General features: G+C 50.6%; 1 pseudogene; it reads right to left on the bottom strand.

Annotated features, from left to right (window-relative positions):
* The window catches only part of LOC125506959, a 36,821-nt pseudogene extending 31,250 nt beyond the window's left edge, over positions 1-5,571 (bottom strand).
* Between the last annotated feature and the right edge of the window lie 544 nt (positions 5,572-6,115).

The raw sequence follows: 6,115 nt of genomic DNA, 5'->3' as shown, positions 1-6,115 counted from the left end.
ATATATGTCCAGCTTTTCTGGCTTATAATTATAACACACTTAAATTGCATGCTGCAGTCCGGTTCATGTCCTCCCCCAGCGTTCTTCCTCTACTGTGAATTCACTGGGTCCGAACATGATGGAGAGCGATTCGCCCCCACCAGCTTCCTCCCCACAATACAACGGACAACACCGAGGTGTCGTCCCAAAGGACCCTTCTGAAACAGGGAGAGGTGCCGGAGGCTGCCAAGATGGTGCCGAGGGGTGACACCTCGGTTGCCGAGAACATGGGGGAACCAACCCCCATGGCAACTGGAGATGGGGGCCATGTCTAGTTTGGGCCCCAACCAAATGTCTCTCTGGAAACCCACACGGTTCCGGAAACCGGTGAGCAACCCTGTTTGCGAGAAGGGGGTGCGCCTACAACACTAGCATCCTCTGTCAATGCGGAGGAGCCGGACACTCTGGTGAGAGAGCTTCAGAGCGCCACCATTGTGGAAGAAAATTATACCCTTATGGGTATGGTGATTGAAAAGGTTCAGTCCGCGAAAAGCAGACTGGGCGAAGCCTACACTAGCCTTTTAAGAGGCTTTGAGGTATGTGCCTTATGGTGTCTTTTTAGCTGTATAAAAGAATGCATGTGTATAGATAGTAGCCCCTGGGACTCTGTTCGGTGTTCGGAAAGAAGAACCAAACAGAGGATCTAATAACTCACGCAGTTGGTTAACATACATATCAGCTGCCCATGCCGCCGAAGCATCCGAGCTAAGGCGGAAGTTAGAAGAAAAGCAAGGTATGTAATACCAAAGCATGTCTGAAACGATGCCAACTATGATGTGGTATCTCAATGAATTTCATAATTTTGTTTGCCACTGACACGTTTGAGGTCGAGGCCCTCAAGAGTGTGTTGGCCGAGGCCAAGGAGGCAGAGGAGTGAGCCTCCCGCCTTAAACATGAATCATGGGTGGAGGAAGTCCAGCAAGAGCTCAAGGATGCCATAGGAAAATGTGAATCCTTAGAGCGCAAGAGTTCGGAGCAGAACTCCGAACTTGCTAAGGAACTCCAAAGTGCATAGGAAGCCCGGGCCGAAGCCCAAAGCGCTATCCGGGAGATCCAAGAGGCAAAGCAAATTGCGGCAGGTAAGTCCTTTAACATGCAGAGCAAATTTGTGAAGAAAAGGTATATCTTTCTAACCTGGATTTGGAGTTCTCCATGAGTGTTTGCGGACCTGCCCCAGAGTGTTACTGATGCCACAGAGTTCTTCTGGGCCGAAGAGGGGAGCTCAACAGAGAAGCTGTTCTGGTCGCAGTACCTTGCGCCAGAGCATCCTGTGCCCCTCAGCGATCAGCTGAAGCAATGGACCAAACTACATAGGGTGGCTGAATTGGCCATGAGGGATTTGATAATCCGTCTTTGGCCTGCCGAACCCATGCCTAGTAGCTACTTCGGTCTCATCAAGCGGTTGTTCAGCACCTGCCCTCAGCTTGATGCCGTGAAGCGGTCGGTCTGTATTGAAGGTGCGCGGATGGCCTTCACCCGTGTCAAGGTGCAATGGGCGAAGATGGACATCGTCAAGCTTGCAACCGAGGGACTGCCCACTGGCAAAGAGCACTGCACGCCAGAGCGGTACTTTTATGATGTCCTGAAAGGACCGTGCATTGTAGAAGGCTAATGTTCGAAGGACATCATTTTTGAATGAATGTATCTATGTTGTCCAATCCTGTATCATGAAACAAGGCTTATGTATGATATGTTGCTTATTTTACTTTAAAATATCTCTTCCTATGCAGCTGTTTATGTTATCTGAGAGTTGGCCACTCGTCGGCTTCAGCCCCCACGTAGGTAGTACGGGGGTATTCGGGATAACACTTAAACACACTTGACCCAACGTGCTGGTCCGTGAAGGAGGTGTTAGTGTGGTGAACCAGGCAATCGGACTATACGGCTTTATTGCCCTCACTTAGCCATATTAGTTTTATAATGGGAGTGTGGGCACAGCCCCTAGTCTTGTTCGATTATCCAAACTTGGGTGTTGTGAATGCCCGGCCGGGTGGAGGCCAGCCTATTGCATAATGCGGAAAAAATTGCAAGAGATTTGTACTTAGTCACTGAATAGGTGACTAGCTCTTGCAGCATCATGACAATCTGTCTTCGGCTTTCTCTACTGAGGTGTTTGTCCGGGTAAACAAGAAACACAATCGCAGTAGTTCTCCTTTTACTACCCTAGCCGATCAGACGAAACGTAAGGTAGCAAGCACAGGAGCCGGGCAACCCAACTATTGACCAAAGACAGGATTCGGAACCAATGCATATAATGCTATATTCGGGACGCCGAATTGCACTGTGAAAGTGTTTGGACTTTGTTTTAGTATTAAAATATGTACGCGACTTAATAAAGCCCCTGGCAATTTAGGTCATACCAAGGCGTACATGACAATCGGACAAAAACAGGGAAACATATGTTAAGAGATAAGCCAACGCCACGTAGGTTTTGGGCTAAAAACTGTTTCCATTATAGTCTGATTCATACGTCAAAACGTATTGATACAAATAGTGCAATAAGCAACAAGGCTATTTTACATGCCGAACACAAGGGGAAGTTGTGCATGCATCCTGAAAGCGGACGAGGTGATCTTTAAAGATCCTTTAGGTACTCTGGCATGCGTCTATGCTTCTTTTCTCCTAGGTATATTGTCCTTCGAGAGGAACATCGACCGGTGTTTTCATAATAGGCCATGGAAAGAGGGTTTGGCACCGTCGAAAGGGGGGTGTGGATTGTAAGGAACCTGGAAAAAGAAAAAGAAAAGAAAAAGGAAATGTAAGTGTCCTTATATGGTCTACCCGTATTGTAGACATTGTCCTTATTATGCCTCCATCCTTTCCCATGGTATTTTTAGTGCGTAATTATGTACACGTGGTACATATGCCACAATTCGGTAGGGGATGAGATGGAGGCCAAATTGCTAATCGAGCTCCTGACGAGCTGGACTATCGTATGGTGGGGTAGTCCGGACTCGTTTGACAGTGTCCGAGGACTTGGCCGCCGACGTAATAACTGGCTTGATGACGCCACCCTATACTTACGCTGCCAGGGCCACGGTGTGCTCCTCAGTGCGGAGGGAGCGTTCCATGTTTCCATTCATTGTTATAACACCGCGTGGTCCGGGCATCTTGAGTTTGAGATAGGCGTAGTGCGGGACTGCATTGAAACGAGCGAATGGGGTTCGTCCGAGCAGTGCGTGGTAGCCACTGCGGACGGGGACGATATCGAAGCTCAAGTATTCGCTGCGGAAGTTGTCCAGCGAGCCAAAGACCACTTCCAATGTGATTGAGCCCATGCAGCGGGCCTCTACACCGGGCATCACTCCTTTAAAGGTAGTTTAGTGGGCTTGATTCTTGACGGATCAATACCCATCTTGCGGACTATGTCCTGACAGAGCAGGTTAAGGCTGCTGCCGCCGTCCATGAGGACTCACGTAAGGTGGAATCCATCGATGATTGGATCAAGGACTAATGCGGCTGAACCTCCATGAAGGATACTGGTCGGATGGTCCCTGCGATCGAAGGTAATCGGACAGGCCGACCATGGGTTGAATTTTGGGGCGACTGGCTCTATCGCATTGACGTCCCTTAGTGCGCGCTTGCGCTCCCTCTTAGGGATATGGGTGACGTATATCATGTTCACCGTTTTGACTTCGGGGGGAAATTTCTTCTGACCCCCTGTTTTCGGTGCGCGAGGTTCCTCGTCGTCATCCTCACTAGGCGACCATTTCTCCTTATGTTCGGCATTTAACTTGCCGGCCTGTTTGAAGACCCAACAACTTTTGTTGGTATGGTTGGCAGGCTTATCAGGAGTGTCGTGGGTCTAGGAGGGTCGATCAAGTATTCGGTCCAGGCTTGATGAACCGTCTTTGTTTCATTTGAATGGATTCTTCCGTTGACCGGATTTGGAGCCACTGAATCTGGCATTGACTGTCGTGTTCTCTGTATCATCATTGTTGCTCTGACGCTTATGTTTGTTGTGTCGGGGCCTCCCGTTGCCGTTTCGGGCTTAGGAAGTGCCGGGGTCGCTGGTACTGTTCCCGCTACGGGCTAGCCAGCTATCCTTGCCCACGCAGAAGCGGGTCATTAGTGCTGTAAGGGCTGCCATGGACTTCGACTTTTTTTGGCCGAGGTGTCGTGCGAGCCATTCGTCGGGGATGCTGTTTTTGGAGGCCGGTAGGGCTTCGGCGTCCGGACAGTCGACAATCTGGTTCTTTTCAATTAGGAACCTGGTCCAGAATTTCCTGGCCGACTCTCCTCGCTGTTGGACTATATGACTGAGGTCATCGGCATCCGGAGGCCAGACATAAGTGCCTTGGAAGTTTTCTCTAAAGGCATCTTCCAAGTCTTCCCAGCTTCCAATAGAGTTTTTTGGGAGGCTGTTTAACCAGTGTCTAGCTGGTCCCTTCAGTTTTAGGGGAAGGTATTTGATGGCGTGCAGATCATCACCGCGAGCCATGTGAATGTGGAGAAGAAAATCTTCAATCCATATTGCGGGATCTGTTGTGCCGTCGTATGATTCGATGTTCACGGGTTTAAACCCTTCAGGGAACTGATGCTCCATTACCTCATCGGTGAAGCATAGGGGGTGTGCGGTGCCTCTGTATCGGGTCATGTCACGACGCAGTTTGGATGGAGTCCGTATGCGGTTTTCAGCCTGGGGTTGGTTGTGTTTATCGCACCAGGCTTGATAGCCCGCCTCTTGCACTGGAGCATGCCCCCGCGATCCGTAGATTGACCCGGTCTGACCTGCCCTATTTTCCACGTCCTTTCATAGGTAGTATGTGTATCCCCGAGCTGTTGTTTCTCTGCTTTTACGGTGAGGGGTGCGGGCTGGTGTTCGGCTTGAGTTGCCGCTCTGTCCCAACCACGTGGTGGTCTATCGGGTCTGTCAGCCGCATTACACATGGGTGGTATGGGCTCCAACGCCTCATCGTCGAATTGGGGTAGCAGCTTACGCTTTGGGTAACTCTTTGCTGGGTGTTCAAGGTCGTATTCTTCGGCTGGCAGGACGTTAGTCCATCTGTCATTGAGCAAATCTTGGCCGGCTTGAAGCTTCTGCTGTTTCTTTTTTAGGCTTCTAGCCCTGGCTATTAGCCGGCGCTTGAAGCGCCCTTGTTCGAGGGGTTCCTCTAGCACGATATAATCTTCGTCGCTGAGGCTTACATCGTCCTCGGAGAGTGGCAGATAGTTGTTGTCCTCCGAGTCGTTGTACCCTGTTTGTTCATCAGGGTCAACTTGCCCGTCCTCCCGATCATCATGTTCGGATGTTGGTTCGATGGGGTCTTCTTGGTCTTCGGCGTTCTCTGGAGTATCATTGTCTTCGGTGCCGGTATTGTTGTTCTTACCACGATGCGATTTAGAGCGGCGCCGCTGACGTTGATGTTTCGGCGGTATCTCAGGAGGTTCGTCCTCGACTGGGTTTTTCTCATCATCGTCGTCGCCATTTTTAGGTGTATCCACCATGTATACGTCATACGAGGAGGTGGCTGTCCAACGTCCGGTGACCGGCGGGTTTTGGGGCTGCTCCTCTCCGGCATCATCGTCCATACCGTCAATGTCTTCAGGGGCGTAGTCAAGCATGTCGGTTAGGTCCTCGATAGTGGCTACGAAGTGGGTGGTGGGTGGGAAGAAAAATTCCCTATTTCCAGACCCTAGTCCAAGCTGAGCGTCATTCAGAAGCGGTTCCTCTGTGATGACAAGGGATTGCATTAATTCCAGAGCCTCGTTTAAGAGTGGGGTTTGGACGGGGTCGGAAGTTTCTGGGCCGAGCTCGCATGACGCGAGCCTCCAGGGTTCAGAAGTAGTATCCGAAGAAGAGTCCGTCCTTGCAATGATTGCCGGAGATGCTATTCTCTCGGTGTTGAGCTCTAAGGCAGCAAAGAGCCCGACGGGCTCTGAACTCCCGTCTTTGGACCTGATGACGTGCTCCGAATCTAAGGCCGGAGCGATGGTTGAGGCCGCGAACCCTTGGAAGTTCAAGTCTCCTCGGATATCAGCGACATAGTTTAGATTTCCAAAACTGATCTAGTGACCAGGGGCGTAGCTGTCGATCTGCTCTAGGTGGCCAACTGAGTTGGCACGCAATGCGAAG

This window comes from Triticum urartu, chromosome 5 (assembly GCF_003073215.2).
Source record: "Triticum urartu cultivar G1812 chromosome 5, Tu2.1, whole genome shotgun sequence".
Lineage (NCBI taxonomy): Eukaryota > Viridiplantae > Streptophyta > Magnoliopsida > Poales > Poaceae > Triticum > Triticum urartu.
This window is presented reverse-complemented; position numbering and strand designations above follow the sequence as displayed.